The sequence below is a fragment of the Triturus cristatus genome, chromosome 1_1, assembly GCF_964204655.1.
Source record: "Triturus cristatus chromosome 1_1, aTriCri1.1, whole genome shotgun sequence".
Taxonomy (NCBI): Eukaryota; Metazoa; Chordata; class Amphibia; order Caudata; family Salamandridae; genus Triturus; species Triturus cristatus.
In genome coordinates, this window is record NC_140579.1 from 642,895,809 (window position 1) to 642,910,695 (window position 14,887).

The window sequence follows — 14,887 nt, forward strand, 5'->3', positions numbered from 1 at the left end:
AGCCCCTCTTGTGGCTAAATCAGATGAAGGGTGAAAACCCCAAACTGCTTAGGTGGTCCATTTCCCTACACGGGATGGACTTTACAGTGGAGCACCGGCCAGGTACTAACCATGGGAATGCAGATGGTCTCTCCATGTACTTCCACTTAGGACATGAAGACGAGACTGGTCAAGGCTAGTTTAATGTCCCTGCGTTTGGGGGGGGGGGGGTTGTGTAGGAGAGTAGGGTCTGCTATCCTATGGTCACCCCAAATTTTTGCTTTTTGCTTCACTGGTTTTTGACATATTGAGGCTGTGGGCCTGCCAATCAGACCCCCAGCCTGCTGTTCTCTCTACTAAATTTACACTATGCACCCTAGGTGCATAACCAATTGGAATTGGATCACCCTGTGAGCCCCTGTACCAGTGTACACTAGGTACCCAGGGCATTGGTGTCTCTAAGGCCTGCCAGGGGCTGAAGCATGTATTATGCCACCCCAGGCTTGGCCTAACAAATTTGACACAACTGGCTGATCACTCAGCTGGGGTAAGTTGGTGTAACCACCTCTTACTTAGGTGTAGTATACCTATACCTAACCTTAAATGGGACACATGTTAACGTATAAGTCACTCCTATGGCAGGCCTTAACAATCCTGAAGGCAGAGTGCTTGGTTCCATGTGAGATGGTGCTCTGGCATGAGCTGAGCCTGTCTGCAGTGGTCGGAACAACTTCCTTCTACTGTTTCCAGATATCGTCATACCATATACTCTTAAGTGCATTATGAACCTCGCGGTTAAATGCTGTCTTTGGTTTGGCTTTATCAAAACATGTCGAGTAAGGTGTCATACGAATTGGAATACTAACCCCTCACCAATTCTGGTGACGGGGTTAGCATTCCATCCTTCTAGAGGGACACGACATGTACAGTACCTGAAACCCGGGTAAAATCAGACATAGCCTCAGCTCCACAAAATGGATGCTGCCACCACAGACACAAGTCTGCCCTCCTGCTGCTGGGAGTCCTTCCAGCTTGGGAGGTGTGGACAAAGGGTTTCCTGCCAGGGGAGGTGCGTGCACCACCCCAGACAGGATTTTGTGTATTGGTCAGGTAGGGCTTGAAAGAAACCAGACATGCCTGAGGCTCACAAGGAGCCTCGGTGCATATGCCAGTTCAAACCGGTCCTGGGGCACACCAGCCCTGGACCTGGGGCGAGCTGGACAAAGGATTGGGGGTGTAACCACCCCCCTTCCTGGTCCCACCCTTAGGGAGGGACCTAGCAGGTAGTCCGGCCCCTAGAATCCGAATAAAGGTAGGAGCTGTGTCCTAAGACTTCAGACATCCTGGAATCAACTTAACTACAAGAAGAAGACGGGAACTTCGACGCTCTGCCGCACAGAGGACTGAAGCCAATCTCCCCTGTGGTCAGGGAGTGACCACCTTGCTAACGCAAGCACCATCCAGCGAATCAACGTCTGCTTTGCCGCCGCCTCCCGCCGGAGCCCGAGCCCAGAGACTGACAAGACCTGGACCTCCAGACCTCTCACCGCCCGATCCACAGTCCTTGAAAAGAGGAGACCCGTGGAGGCACCGAGACACGTGGAGCCAGCCATCTTGAAACGACCACGACAAGCTGCAAGCGCAACAACCGAGGCTCCCTCCAAGTTGTGCTTTGGGATCTGAGAAGCCCAATCCTCGAGCAGCATCTGCACCAAAGGTGAGCCCTCCAGCATCTCCACGATCTGCGTGGGGCCCTTCTGCATTTTGCCACTCGACGCGCCTAACCGGTTGCTCGCCCGCTGGCTAGTGGCCATCTTGGCGACGAACTTCAAGAACTACACCGCTGGTCTGGTTGCTCCAGACTGGCCCTTGCTCCCCTCCAAAGGAGCAGTCCCTCTGACCTTGCTGGTCAGAACCATCAGCTTATTTTGTTTCCCACAACAATTGCTTTTACCAAGGCTTATTTGCTTCGATCAAGTCGCCGACACCGCCGACAGCGAGAGCCTGCGTGGGACAGCTCGTGCACCGACTCCTGGACGTCGTCGACCTTCAGGGACCACGTGGCTGCAGAGACAAGCTACACCTTCCTTCCTGTTTGCACCCGACATCGCCTGGTACCCACCTGGTGCCACGCTGGTCACTGGCTAGTGACTGTGAACACTGTCCCCTCTGCTTACAGGTCTTCTACAACTCCGATCCACCCTTGGATCCACCGCATCTCTTCCGGACCGATCGCCTGCAGCATCTTTGTCCACAGGCTCCATTGAACAGATAGAAGAAACCCGACGCACTTCGAGACCTATGCACCCGCTTCCTGTGGGTGAGGTAAAGCTGGCACTCCGGTGCCCAAGTGTAGAGTATCATCTCTAGTGTCTGTGTTTCCAATCTTGAGTTCATAGTCCATCCGGAAGATCCTTTTTGCAGTAACTTTGTAACTTTTACGCACTTATTGAAAACCTATGGGAGCTCGCGTGTGACTATTTGCTCTGCACACGCAACCCGTGGACCTCCTGGTCACTAACTAAAGTTAGCTCCTTGTACGCCCAGCGATTCTAGAGGCCCTAGGCCTTTTCCCTTTTCTGTTTGTGGTACTTATACCACTATTTTAGTATATGGTTTGAGCGGCCACCAGGGCCTATCCATATAAAGTGCAACTTCTGTGTATTCTAACGTAATCTTGTTTAACGATTTGTGCTCCTGTGCTCATAAAGAGTCTAGGGGTTACTTTGAGAAATAAATACATATATATTTTCAATATATATCTGTGTGGTGTCCTTTCATTGGTATAAAAGGGGGTTACATTTGGTAAAACAGCTGGCTTAACACGCTTCACGAGTTTAGCCTCAAAGACTGCTTAGCCTACGCTACCACTAGGGCAGCTAGTCCGAAAAGGTTGACTTACAACCACACCATAAGGGTTGCTTGGCATGGTACAAGGTGGTCACTTTAACTAGTGAACATCATATACCAGGCCAACTTCTCACACAGTACATTTACTAACCCCCATAAGCATGAACGCAGGGTGCGCAAAACATACTACACAGTACATTTCCTAGCACCAAAATCACATTATAGTCCAGGTTGCGCCAAAACCTAAACGTAGCAGCTGCCCACTACTTGAAGACGGCTGAAATGCCAGAAACCGGTCCTAGGAAGCTTGTTTCCGGTCCAGGGAAGGCATGGCTTGGCAGTTCGGGCTGGACTGTTCCCATGAGGCACAGGGTCAGACTGATTTGCATATGGTCATGTCTGAACTGGGGTGGCAGAGTGGGCTAAAGAACGGTGATGGATCAAACCCAGATCTGTTGATTGGGTGTGAGTGTTTGATTGGTTCTGATGCTCCGTCCATCACCACCCCCTTTTGTACCGCTTTGTTCGCCATAAGTTGGCAGGGTATGCTCAGACGTGAGTCCCTTGCTCAATTTGCCACTGGATTCAAGCAAGCCTGGCTGAAGACGGCTGAAATGCCAGAAACCGGTCCTAGGAAGCTTGTTTCCGGTCCAGGGAAGGCATGGCTTGGCAGTTCGGGCTGGACTGTTCCCATGAGGCACAAGGTCAGACTGATTTGCATATGGTCATGTCTGAACTGGGGTGGCAGAGTGGGCTAAAGAACGGTGATGGATCAAACCCAGATCTGTTGATTGGGTGTGAGTGTTTGATTGGTTCTGATGCTCCGTCCATCACCACCCCCTTTTGTACCGCTTTGTTCGCCATAAGTTGGCAGGGTATGCTCAGACGTGAGTCCCTTGCTCACTTTGCCACTGGATTCAAGCAAGCCTGGCTGAAGACGGCTGAAATGCCAGAAACCGGTCCTAGGAAGCTTGTTTCCGGTCCAGGGAAGGCATGGCTTGGCAGTTCGGGCTGGACTGTTCCCATGAGGCACAGGGTCAGACTGATTTGCATATGGTCATGTCTGAACTGGGGTGGCAGAGTGGGCTAAAGAACGGTGATGGATCAAACCTAGATCTGTTGATTGGGTGTGAGTGTTTGATTGGTTCTGATGCTCCGTCCATCACCACCCCCTTTTGTACCGCTTTGTTCGCCATAAGTTGGCAGGGTATGCTCAGACGTGAGTCCCTTGCTCACTTTGCCACTGGATTCAAGCAAGCCTGGCTGAAGACGGCTGAAATGCCAGAAACCGGTCCTAGGAAGCTTGTTTCCGGTCCAGGGAAGGCATGGCTTGGCAGTTCGGGCTGGACTGTTCCCATGAGGCACAGGGTCAGACTGATTTGCATATGGTCATGTCTGAACTGGGGTGGCAGAGTCGGCTAAAGAACGGTGATGGATCAAACCCAGATCTGTTGAATGGGTGTGCGTGTTTGATTGGTTCTGATGCTCCGTCCATCACCACCCCCTTTTGTACCGCTTTGTTCGCCATAAGTTGGCAGGGTATGCTCAGACGTGAGTCCCTTGCTCACTTTGCCACTGGATTCAAGCAAGCCTGGCTGAAGACGGCTGAAATGCCAGAAACCGGTCCTAGGAAGCTTGTTTCCGGTCCAGGGAAGGCATGGCTTGGCAGTTCGGGCTGGACTGTTCCCATGAGGCACAGGGTCAGACTGATTTGCATATGGTCATGTCTGAACTGGGGTGGCAGAGTGGGCTAAAGAACGGTGATGGATCAAACCCAGATCTGTTGATTGGGTGTGAGTGTTTGATTGGTTCTGATGCTCCGTCCTTCACCACCCCCTTTTGTACCGCTTTGTTCGCCATAAGTTGGCAGGGTATGCTCAGACGTGAGTCCCTTGCTCACTTTGCCACTGGATTCAAGCAAGCCTGGCTGAATACGGCTGAAATGCCAGAAACCGGTCCTAGGAAGCTTGTTTCCGGTCCAGGGAAGGCATGGCTTGGCAGTTCGGGCTGGACTGTTCCCATGAGGCACAGGGTCAGACTGATTTGCATATGGTCATGTCTGAACTGGGGTGGCAGAGTGGGCTAAAGAACGGTGATGGATCAAACCCAGATCTGTTGATTGGGTGTGAGTGTTTGATTGGTTCTGATGCTCCGTCCATCACCACCCCCTTTTGTACCACTACTTGCTGGGCAGCTGGGGACAAGGCAGGGCCTAAACGCTGCAGCTTGCACTACGTGCTGCGCAGCTGGGGGAGGCAAATGAGGCAGGGGCTCTCAATAGCCCTTCAAAACAAACTGCGCCAATCCTTGGAGCCCTCTAGGCTCTAGAAACAGCATGCCCCCATAGCGTTGGAGCCTCTCTGGGCTCGAGAAACAATTAGGCTTGTGGGAGCCAGGCAGGCTCAAGAACCCATCATGCCCAAGCGTTGGAGCCTCGTGGGCTCAGAACACCCAGGAAATGCCCCCGAAGCCGAGCGCACTAGCGCTCTAAACACAAACACTGCCCCAACCGTTGGAGCCTTCTCTGGCTCTAGAATGACCATGTCCCATCGTGGGGGCGACCCGCTGCCAGACGGGGCCGCCCAGGAAACCGGAACACTGTGCCTTCACTGGCACTCTCAAGACTTCGGCGGCCTGGGGGGGGGGGGGAAGGCGCGGTCTCACCCCTCCCTGGACACTCCACACAGCCCTACTCACCGGGCTATTGCAGGCAGACTCCTTCGCTTCTCTTTGCGGGGCGAACTCTTCAGCGGTGATCATGGCGGGGCTCTCTCACCTCGGGAGAGCCCCGTCCTCTAGACGCGCCACGGTCTTTACCCGGTCCCCCATCTCGGGACCGGGATTTCTCTGAAGGAGCCTGCGAGGCTCTGACTTCCACATCCAGGGAGAATGGCGGCACTTCCGCTTCCGTCCCGGTGGCCCCGCCCACAACCAGGCGGGCCGCGGCGGCGAGTTTTGAATACGGCGATTTCTTTTGCGGGCAAAGTGCAGGGTGGGCAACCGCAATTTTAAATCATTAAATACGCGGGGTAGGCACCCGTATTACTCCTTAAGCACGAAGATGCAGGGTGGGCACCTGCATAGAATTAACGCAAATGCAGCGGGGTGGGCACCCGCGAGAACAGCATTACGGGGGAATCCCTACGTCGGGATTCCCGCGGCGGAGATCGCAGCCCAGCGCTGCCAAGGCCCACAAGTTCCTCCTTCCTGGGGGAAAAGATAGCGCTTTCCAGGCGCTAGGTCAATAAAGTCCTGGAGGCATAAAGAAATGGAGCAAAAAGCTCCCAGCAAAGAGGTCTTCAGAAAGGAAGGGGCAATAGCAAGAATGGTCCAAGAAGTCCTCCAGCGCCCAGGGCATCCAGGGGCTGGGCAGGGCCCAGGGAGGCAAGCCTTCCCCTGGGCCCCAGCAGCAGCATGCCCCTGGCAGATTCAAGTCAGAACAAGAACATTTTCATTGGGTCACAGCCCCTCTTTTATACACCAAATCCCTTTGTTCTGGGTTCAGGGTGAGGGGGAAAACCAGTCGCAGCTGGTTGGAGAACACCCTTGATGTGCTCAGCCCCTCACTCTATTCACTGTCAGGGCTAGGGTCGTCAGTCGCACCACAGGGGGCGGAGCCAGCATTGTGTGGGAAAAACCCTGCCCTATTCAGGACCCAGGTGTACTCCTCCCACCCATCTAGCTGCTGATCTCCCTATTCACCACTGGGTGACTCCTCCTGACTCTGGGGAATCCCTAGCCCGTCACATGACCTCAGCCAGCCAATCACGCGACAAGGCACACATTTTACACTGCACACCGAAGTGCCTACTTCTAGAAGTGGCACTTCCACACTAGGTACATGCACGCCGCACACATCATCGCGCAGCATTCAATCACACGAGTCCGCACATACCAAACTCGGGCCTGCACACCCCACGCATCAGGAACTACTAGGGACACATACATTCCCCATGCATTCCTATGGGAGGGCAGGCCTATCTCACCACATGCACTCAGAGTGCGCACACACTTTACCCTGGGACACAGGGAAAGTGCGCAGAAACCAAAAATCACTATCACCATGTCATCAATAAAAGCAAAAAGTTCAGGGGTGAACCTGCCAGAAGGGCCAAGTCCAACACAACCCCCTTCCAGCCAAAACGCAGGGCAGACCAATCACCACCGTGATGGTCTTCCCTGCTTGGGGCGATAGAACACGAACGCAGGCCCGCACTGCAGGGACACTCTCCGGTTCTACGCCATTCTCAATCAACATGGTTCCATCTGAAAAAAAAAACAACCGGAAAAGAACTTAGGCCCAACTAGGCTACCCCACTGGTACTACCTAGTCGTCCATGGCCAGGACCAGGCCCTAGGCCACCCAGATACCACTGGTCCTTGCCAAACCCAGAGTGGGGGGTAGTAACCCCTGGCATGCAAGCCATTCTCCACTCTCCCTCTCAGTGTAGTTCCCAAATACCACTGATCCTTCAACCTAGGGTCCGCACCCTCAGGTTGACCAGAGGTCACGGGCAAGAATGCCCCACCCTACCTCTACTTCTGGGGTTCCGCACCCTCCCAGGGAAGCACCCACCAGAACACAACTCTCCCACCAGTTCAGGACCTCTCTCCACCAACTGGTCTACCACCTGGGATCCAAGGGGTCAGAGGCGAGGACTCCCTCCCTCTGCACCCCCTTCCACTGTAGAGCAGGGTCTCTTCACTTAAGATGAGCCCCACCTGCCCTCAGGACTACAGCCGCCCTTACGTCCAGATCCGGAAACACCGAATACTGGCTCCCCAACCGAGGGACGTACCCTTTGGTCAGATGCCTGGCGAACCAGGACTTAACGAGGGTGACACATACCTAATGGGTCGTGTGACAGTCTGCCTGGCGCTGATCTCACGACCTCCTGTCCATCTGACAGTGCGTGCAGACCCCCCAGGACAGAAGTGGCGACACCACGGTCACTCAGTGGCGACTCAGCCCTCCTGGCTGGTCCCTGACCTACTGGTTCCCACTGGGGAATCACTCCCCCCCTCACCCCTCCCTCTGGACTTCTGCACCCTCCATACTGGAGCGGTACCGCCAGACACCAGGACTACTGGAGCTCTGATTACAGACGCTCCACGTCCTCTAGACACTGGGAGATCCTCCTCAAATGACCTATTGGTACAGCCTAGGCCCCCGACCTGATGTTCCCTAAAGAAACCATCCAGGCCCTGACACTGGGTTTCGGGCACCTGGAGACACGCAGTCCCACCCACTCCTTCTCCGCAGAGACAGGCCGTGAGCCCCTACACCGAGACCTAGCTGGGCTACTCTGAACCTCTTCCACCACGCTGGGCTGGAAGACACCTCAGCCACTACTTTTGGAATCACTCCCCAATGCAAGCTCCCTATCCCAGAGAACTCACACCCAATCAACCAGCAATCTCCTTATTTCAGAGAACTCACACCATTCATCCACATACACACACCCCCCAGACTAGTAAGACAGTTTCTACCGCCCCTGATTTCTCAACCTGACCACCACGTGACACAGGTACTATCACTCTGGGAACTGGGAATGGGACATTCACATTCATCCAGCGCATTACACATTCATCCCCAAACCCCTCCCAAGACTGGTAAGACAGTTTCTACCGCCCCTGATTTCTCAACCTGACCACCACGTGACACAGGTACCATTACCCCTGGAACTGGGAATGGGAATACATGCACTGGACACACATCTGCTGCCACCACTGGATCCCATCCTCTGGTGAATCCAGAAAACACAATGCACTAAGGGGGATGATCTACCCTCCCGAGCTAGGGACACCTAACTCACAGTGCACAAGAACCACATTTCCAAAGAAATGACATTTAAAAGCAACCTTAGAACAATAATCCCTATACCATGTGATTATCTAAATGCAGAGTTTTGTAGTGCAGCCAGTTGCTGCTGCGGTACAGCGCAAACGCAAGTCCAAATCCCACCGCTGATCACCAATGTTAGAAATGGGATTTCTGGTTGGCTAGGGCTTGCGTCAAAGTCAGGCAGAAACCACCACTCTAGTCAGGGCAAGGAAGTTACACGCCAAAGATAACCCCTGCTCACCCCCTTGGTAGCTTGGCATGAGCAGACAGGCTTATCCCTGAGGCGATGTGTAAAGCGTTTGCGCGCGCACCCAGCAACAACACCCAAGGCCCACCACAAAGGAAACTCCACACAAGGTATTCTATAAAAATAGCCTTTGTATTATACACAACACATCAGATAAAAACACACACTTTACAATGTGCCAACAGGCACGGGCAGAATTTACAAGGGATTATATATACAGGGGACAGGGCCACATGGACCACTGTCAGGAATTAGCACTTAGAACATAGCAGGAATCACCAATAGTAAACGTAGAACATAACACAAAGTAACTGTAGAGCACAACCAGTCTCTACTGGCGCAATAATGACCTCAGCGTCATCACACTAGCATCAGGTATAAAACCTATCCTGTATCCATCACAGGGGCATAAACACCTTTATGCAATTTCTCATCGGTCTAACGCATTAGACCTAAAAAACCTAAGTATAACTACTCTAGGGGCGTACATAACACAGGGAAGTACATTCTCCCTACCATCAACCTGAAAAGGTAAAACAACCTCCTAGGCAGGAATCCTATCTAGAGGTATGAAATACAGGGTGCGCAAAACATACTATACACAGTACATTTCCTAACCCCCATAAGCATGAACGCAGGGTGCGCAAAACATACTACACAGTACATTTCCTAGCACCAAAATCACATTATAGTCCAGGTTGCGCCAAAACCTAAACGTAGCAGCTGCCCACTACTTGCTTGGCAGCTGGGGACAATGCAGGGCCTAAACGCTGCAGCTGGCACTACGTGCTGCGCAGCTGGGGGAGGCAAATGAGGCAGGGGCTCTCAATAGCCCTTCAAAACAAACTGCGCCAATCCTTGGAGCCCTCTAGGCTCTAGAAACAGCATGCCCCCATAGCGTTGGAGCCTCTCTGGGCTCGAGAAACAATTAGGCTCGTGGGAGCCAGGCAGGCTCAAGAACCCATCATGCCCAAGCGTTGGAGCCTCGTGGGCTCAGAACACCCAGGAAATGCCCCCGAAGCCGAGCGCACTAGCGCTCTAAACACAAACACTGCCCCAACCGTTGGAGCCTTCTCTGGCTCTAGAATGACCATGTCCCATCGTGGGGGCGACCCGCTGCCAGACGGGGCCGCCCAGGAAACCGGAACACTGTGCCTTCACTGGCACTTTCGGGTCTTCGGCGGCCTGGGGGGGGGGAAGGCGCGGTCTCACCCCTCCCCGGACACTCCACACAGCCCTACTCACCGGGCTATTGCAGGCAGACTCCTTCGCTTCTCTTTGCGGGGCGAACTCTTCAGCGGTGATCATGGCGGGGCTCTCTCACCTCGGGAGAGCCCCGTCCTCTAGACGCGCCACGGTCTTTACCCGGTCCCCCATCTCGGGACCGGGATTTCTCTGAAGGAGCCTGCGAGGCTCTGACTTCCACATCCAGGGAGAATGGCGGCACTTCCGCTTCCGTCCCGCGGCCCCGCCCACAACCAGGCGGGCCGCGGCGGCGAGTTTTGAATGCGGCTCGGGCCGCGGCGGTGATTTCTTTAGCGGGCAAAGTGCGGGGTGGGCACCCGCAATTTTAAATCATTAAATACGCGGGGTAGGCACCCGTATTACTCCTTAAGCACGAAGACGCAGGGTGGGCACCTGCATAGAATTAACGCAAAGGCAGCGGGGTGGGCACCCGCGAGACCAGCATTACGGGAGAATCCCTACGTCGGGATTCCCGCGGCGGAGATCGCAGCCCAGCGCTGCCAAGGCCCACAAGTTCCTCCTTCCTGGGGGAAAAGATAGCGCTTTCCAGGCGCTAGGTCAATAAAGTCCTGGAGGCATAAAGAAATGGAGCAAAAAGCTCCCAGCAAAGAGGTCTTCAGAAAGGAAGGGGCAATAGCAAGAATGGTCCAAGAAGTCCTCCAGCGCCCAGGGCATCCAGGGGCTGGGCAGGGCCCAGGGAGGCAAGCCTTCCCCTGGGCCCCAGCAGCAGCACGCCCCTGGCAGATTCAAGTCAGAACAAGAACATTTTCATGGGGTCACAGCCCCTCTTTTATACACCAAATCCTTTTGTTCTGGGTTCAGGGTGAGGGGGAAAACCAGTCGCAGCTGGTTGGGGAGCACCCTTGATGTGCTCAGCCCCTCACTCTATTCACTGGCAGGGCTAGGGTCGTCAGTCGCACCACAGGGGGCGGAGCCAGCATTGTGTGGGAAAAACCCTGCCCTATTCAGGACCCAGGTGTACTCCTCCCACCCATCTAGCTGCTGATCTCCCTATTCACCACCGGGTGACTCCTCCTGACTCTGGGGAATCCCTAGCCCGTCACATGACCTCAGCCAGCCAATCACGCGACAAGGCACACATTTTACACTGCACACCGAAGTGCCTACTTCTAGAAGTGGCACTTCCACACTAGGTACATGCACGCCGCACACATCATCGCGCAGCATTCAATCACACGAGTCCGCACATACCAAACTCGGGCCTGCACACCCCACGCATCAGGAACTACTAGGGACACATACATTCCCCATGCATTCCTATGGGAGGGCAGGCCTATCTCACCACTTGCACTCAGAGTGCGCACGCACTTTACCCTGGGACACAGGGAAAGTGCGCAGAAACCAAAAATCGCTATCACCATGTCATCAATAAAAGCAAAAAGTTCAGGGGTGAACCTGCCAGAAGGGCCAAGTCCAACAGTTTCCCTAGGTGCCAGCAGAGCTAGGGTTAAAAAACTACAGCTAGGCATTTCGCCAAAAAAGGGTAATTTTTCACTGTGAAATTGTAGTGTGTCCACGTTGAATTTTGCGCCGTTTCAAGTCGTGGGGGCTAGGCCTACCCATGCAAGTGAGGTACCATTTTTCTCGGAAGACTTTGGGGATCGCGAGGTGGGAGGAAATTTGTGGATCCACGCAGATTCCAGAACTTTCCACCACTGAAATGTGAGGAAAATGCGTTTTTTTCTGTCAATTATTTAGGTCTGCAAGGGATTCTGGGTAACAGAACCTGCACAGAGGTAGTCAAGTCACCCCATCCTGGATTCCATTTGGTGTCTAGTTTTCAAAAATGTATAGGTTCGCTAGGTTTCCCTAGGTGCCAGCAGAGCTAGGGTTCAAAAACTACAGCTAGGCACTTTCCCAAAAAAGGGTCATTTTTCACTGTGAAATTGTGGTGTGTCCACGTTGCGTTTTGCGGCGTTTCATGTCACGGGAACTAGGCCTACCCACGCAAGTGAGGTACCATTTTTCTTGGAAGACTTTGGGGAACGCAGGGTGGGTGGTAAATTGTTGATCCATGCAGATTCCAGAACTTTCCACCACTGAAATGTGAGGAAAATGTGTTTGTTTTGTCAAGTTTTTTAGGTTTGCAAGGGATTCTGAGTAACAGAACCTGGTGGCAGGAAGTCAAGTCACCCCATCCTGGATTCCCCTAGGTGTCTATTTTTCAAAAATGTATACGTTTGATAGGTTTCCCTAGGTGCCAGCAGAGCTAGGGTTAAAAAGCGACAGCTAGGCACTTTGCCAAAAAGGGTCATTTTTCACTGTGAAATTGTAGTGTGTCCACGTTGCATTTTGCGCCGTTTCAAGTCGCGGGCACTAGGCCTACCCTCGCAAGTGATGTACCATTTTTCTGAGAAGACTTTTGGGAACATGGGGTGAGTGGAAATTTGTGGATCCACTCAGATTCCTGAACTTTCCACGACAGAAATGTGAGGAAAATGTGTTTTTTTGGACAATATTTTAGGTTTGCAAGGGATTCTGGGTAACAGAACCTGGAGGGAGGCAGTCGAGTCACCACCTTCTGGGTTCCATTGGGTGTCTAGTTTTCAAAAATGTATAGGTTTGCTAGGTTTCCCTAGGTGCCAACAGAGCTAGGGTTCAAAAACTGCAGCTAGGCACTTTTCCAAAAAAGGGTCATTTTTCACTGTGAAATTGTGGCGTGTACACGTTGCGTTTTTCGCCGTTTCATGTCGCGGGAACAAGGCCACCCCACGCAAGTGAGGTAACATTTTTTACGGAACACTTTGGGGAACATGGGGTGGGAGGAAATGTGTGGATCCACGCAAATTCCAGAACTTTCCACCACAGAAATGTGAGGAAAATATGTTTCTTTTGACAATTCTTTAGGTTTGCAAGGGATTTTGGGTAACAGAACCTGGTGGGAGGTAGTCAACTCACCCCATCCTGGATTCCCCTGGGTGTCTATTTTTCACAAATGTATAGGTTTGATAGGTTTCCCTAGGTGCCAGCAGAGCTAGGGTTCAAAAACTACAGCTAGGCATATCGCCAAAAAAGGGTAATTTTTCACTGTGATATTGTAGTGTGTCCACGTTGAATTTTGCGCCGTTTCACGTCATGGGGGCTAGGCGTACCCATGCAAGTGAGGTACCATTTTTCTCGGAAGACTTTGGGGATCGCGGGGTGGGAGGAAATTTGTGGATCCACGCAGATTCCAGAACTTTCCACCACTGAAATGTGAGGAAAATGCGTTTTTTTTGTCAATTATTTAGGTCTGCAAGGGATTCTGGGTAACAGAACCTGCACAGAGGTAGTCAAGTCACCCCATCCTGGATTCCATTTGGTGTCTAGTTTTCAAAAATGTATAGGTTCGCTAGGTTTCCCTAGGTGCCAGCAGAGCTAGGGTTCAAAAACTACAGCTAGGCACTTTCCCAAAAAAGGGTCATTTTTCACTGTGAAATTGTGGTGTGTCCACGTTGCGTTTTGCGCCGTTTCATGTCACGGGAACTAGGCCTACCCACGCAAGTGAGGTACCATTTTTCTTGGAAGACTTTGGGGAACGCAGGGTGGGTGGTAAATTGTTGATCCATGCAGATTCCAGAACTTTCTACCACTGAAATGTGAGGAAAATGTGTTTGTTTTGTCAAGTTTTTTAGGTTTGCAAGGGATTCTGAGTAACAGAACCTGGTGGCAGGAAGTCAAGTCACCCCATCCTGGATTCCCCTAGGTGTCTATTTTTCAAAAATGTATATGTTTGATAGGTTTCCCTAGGTGCCAGCAGAGCTAGGGTTAAAAAACGACAGCTAGGCACTTTCCCAAAAAAGGGTGATTTTTCACTGTGAAATTGTGGTGTGTCCACGTTGCGTTTTGCGCCGTTTCATGTCGCGGGAATTAGGCCTACCCACGCAAGTGAGGTACCAGTGTTCTTGGTAGACTTTGGGGAACACGGGGTGGGTGGAAATTTGTTGATCCACACAGATTCCAGAACTCTCCACCACTGAAATTTGAGGAAAATGTGTTTTTTTTGTCATGTTTTTTAGGTTTGCAAGGGACTCTGGGTAACAGAACCTGGTGGCAGGCAGTCAAGTCACACCATCCTGGATTCCCCTGGGTGTCTATTTTTAAAACATGTATACATTTGTTAGGTTTCCCTAGGTGCGAGCAGAGATAGGTTTCAAAAACTACAGCTAGGCACTTTGCCAAAAAGGGTCATTTTTCACTGTGAAATTGTAGTGTGTCCACGTTGCATTTTGCGCCGTTTCAAGTCGCGGGCACTAGGCCTACCCACGCAAGTGAGGTACCATTTTTCTCAGAAGACTTTTGGGAACATGGGGTGAGTGGAAATTTGTGGATCCACTCAGATTCCTGAACTTTCCACGACGGAAATGTGAGGAAAATGTGTTTTTTTTGGACAATTTTTTAGGTTTGCAAGGGATTCTGGGTAACAGAACCTGGAGGGAGGCAGTCGAGTCACCACCTTCTGGGTTCCATTGGGTGTCTAGTTTTCAATATGTATAGGTTTGCTAGATTTCCCTAGGTGCCAACAGAGCTAGGGTTCAAAAACTACAGCTAGGCACTTTTCCAAAAAAGGGTCATTTTTTACTGTGAAATTGTGGTGTATACACGTTGCCGTTTTCGCCGTTTCATGTCGCGGGAACAAGGCCACCCCACGCAAGTGAGGTACCATTTTTCACGGAACACTTTGGGGAACATGGGGTGGGAGGAAATGTGTGGATCCATGC

At 52.2% G+C, this 14,887-nt stretch overlaps 1 long non-coding RNA gene across 1 annotated transcript in view; it reads right to left on the bottom strand.

Moving 5' to 3' along the window:
- The window catches only part of LOC146870753 (uncharacterized), a 240,123-nt gene extending 234,416 nt beyond the window's left edge, over nucleotides 1-5,707 (bottom strand). Inside the window, exon 1 of the long non-coding RNA XR_014979264.1 lies at nucleotides 5,527-5,707. This is a non-coding gene — a long non-coding RNA (uncharacterized LOC146870753). The remainder of the gene's footprint in view (nucleotides 1-5,526) is intronic.
- Nucleotides 5,708-14,887: the final 9,180 nt, after the last annotated feature.